At 50.4% G+C, this 2,500-nt stretch overlaps 1 non-coding gene across 1 annotated transcript; it reads right to left on the bottom strand.

The window, feature by feature from the left end:
• Positions 1-1,291: 1,291 nt before the first annotated feature.
• LOC143154604 (5.8S ribosomal RNA) lies at positions 1,292-1,446 on the bottom strand. Its single transcript, XR_012994205.1, has one exon. It is a non-coding gene; the product is annotated as a 5.8S ribosomal RNA (ribosomal RNA).
• Positions 1,447-2,500: the final 1,054 nt, after the last annotated feature.

Here is a 2,500-nt window from a genome sequence, read left to right as displayed (position 1 = left end):
CTTATTCCTTCCCTCAGTAACGCGCTCGACGAGCATTTTCTCCCTATCTCTCACGCAGATTCTTTTCTTTTCACCGCATTCCCACACGTACGGCGTCGCCCGACGCAAAATCCCATCGGTGACGCTTACATGGTTCTGTCGATTGAGAGAGTTCTTCGCGTTGAACCGAAGAAAAGGAAGCCTGCTGTTTTCTCGGTGACAAGGAGAGATTTTCAAGCACCTCGCCAAAGTGTCTCTCTAATTGAAATTCGATGCGAAACGCTCGCTAGACGTTTAACCGGTTGAAATTTTAACGTCCGTCCGTTGCTTTTCCAGTAAAACATACTAAAGGAATACTACTAACACGCGTCGACTTCGATTCTACTTATTCTTCCCCTCTCTCGCTCACTCTCGATCTGACTCCTATTCTCCAGAGCAGAACGAAGAGAAGGAGGAGGAGGATAAGAGAACCCGGTGTTAGCAAGTCCGAGATGAATTCGAAAAAGTTGTCGTGGACTGGACGACCGGTTATACGCGCGGTCTCACGATCGACAACAGAGACATGGGGTGACCAACCTCTCGCTTTCCCTTCAGCAGTTTCCCTTCATTGTGGCAAAGTTTGTCGTTGCGTTCGAGCCGCTCCAAAGAGGATTTTAAGTACAGCACCGAAGGTTCAGAAACGTTTGCACGCACGAGCATATCTCTTACCAAACGAACCACATCGACGGGTCAAAAATTCGATTCGACGAACGTGGCCGAAGTCTTCAACGTTCGAAGATAAAGACCTCCCTCGATAGTGGTCGCGGTAAATTTGATGTGACATCGCGGGCAACGACGACCCCCGCTGGCCGACAAATCCCTGGGGCTGTGCGAACGACGACTATTAACAAATGCCACATTTCACGTGGTGGGGTGATTCATTTTTGTCCTCTATTAGTCTCTCGATTCGTGTTCCTTTCTCGACGTAAAAATCATTTCAGGCAACGTTGGGAGCGCGGCAAAATTCGATTCGGGCGAAAGACGAATATATGCGCGCGCAAACTTCAAAGTAATCGTAGGGAGCGGTGTTCACGGGCGGTCGTATTAAGTCGACGCGCGACGCCGCAACACTCTCGCGAGTCCGAACGATTACATATGGAGACGCGCAGGCAAATCGTTATTTTCGCACGTCCGCGACAATCGCCAACGAACTGCCCATCTTTCGCTCGTACGTAAGCATCTCCGTACACACCCGACTCTGAAACGTTTCCATTCTCTCCGGAAACGACGGCGGGGATTGGATAGCAACGCAAGCAGTATTAGGTTATGTGAACGACCCTCAGCCAGGCGTGGTCCAGGAATTTTATCCGTGGACCGCAATGTGCGTTCGAAATGTCGATGTTCATGTGTCCTGCAGTTCACACGTTGACACGCAATTAGCTGCGTTCTTCATCGATCCACGAGCCAAGTGATCCACCGTTCAGGGTAATCGTTATGCAATTTTGCGTTTAAATTCTCTTTGGTTCTAGTTTTGAAAATCGATGCCCGCGCCTCCGACCAAACGTAGAAAGAAGGAGGCTTGGGCGTCGCCAAATTGACGACACAAAGTCCCGACTGACGGAACACGTCGAAAGTTCGCGCACATGAACGCGAATCATTCGACGGCCGGGTGCAAAGTACATTGAAAAACCATCATGAATCGTGGGATGTGGAACCGCGGGGATAATCCCGATCAAAGGAACCACAGTCCTCACCGATTGAGCTGACGAACGCACGTGGGAGCGTCCAGATTCGAAAAAGGACTCGCAGCCGGCTCGAATCGGTCTTTCGTCCCAACTTCAAACCGCATTCGACGCGGTGCATGGGTGTCCGACTCGCTATCCGAGCTTCACAGCCGGTCCTCCCGAAGTCTTCGGACGCACATCGACGCGATCGTCAGTGGTTACCCGGGGTCCTCGTGCAGAGGTTCCAATCAGCAGGACGTTTCGTTAGAAATCGACGAAAGTCAGGAGAAAGCGGGATGCGAGAGAAAACGCAAAGAACGTTGCGGAACAAAGTCCGACGGCGTCTCGTTCCTCCTCGGTTATACTCTCGGGCGCTTTTACTCGAGCCTGGCTTCGACGAGCGAGCACACGTGCAGTCAGCATCTTTCTTCACGACCGAGGCTTCACGGAAGAATAGACGGCGGGTGACAAATAGTCGTGCAACGACCGATCTCTCTTTCTTTTTTCCGTTCAATCGTTCTCGTTTCATTATTATTCTCGGGAACTACCCTCGAATTATTATATATCTTGCACAAAGTAATGGACGTTTCTCTTTATTTATTTATTTTGTGCGTATCAACACCTCGCTGTTGGGTTGTTGAATAGACAAAGTAATGGACGTATTTCTTTTTTATTTTTCCTCCTCGGATAGATAGAGAGACCGACGACTACCGCACCTCGCGCAAGCGTCCACCTACCGTTATCATCCCGTTTGTCGAGAGAATCTTTGGCTGCAGGGCTCTCTACGCTTTCACGCACGGCCAACGGTGACGGACGGG

Source organism: Ptiloglossa arizonensis, unplaced genomic scaffold (genome assembly GCF_051014685.1).
Source record: "Ptiloglossa arizonensis isolate GNS036 unplaced genomic scaffold, iyPtiAriz1_principal scaffold0217, whole genome shotgun sequence".
Lineage (NCBI taxonomy): Eukaryota > Metazoa > Arthropoda > Insecta > Hymenoptera > Colletidae > Ptiloglossa > Ptiloglossa arizonensis.
Note: the sequence above shows the minus strand (reverse complement) of the source record. Positions and strands in the feature narration are given on the sequence as shown.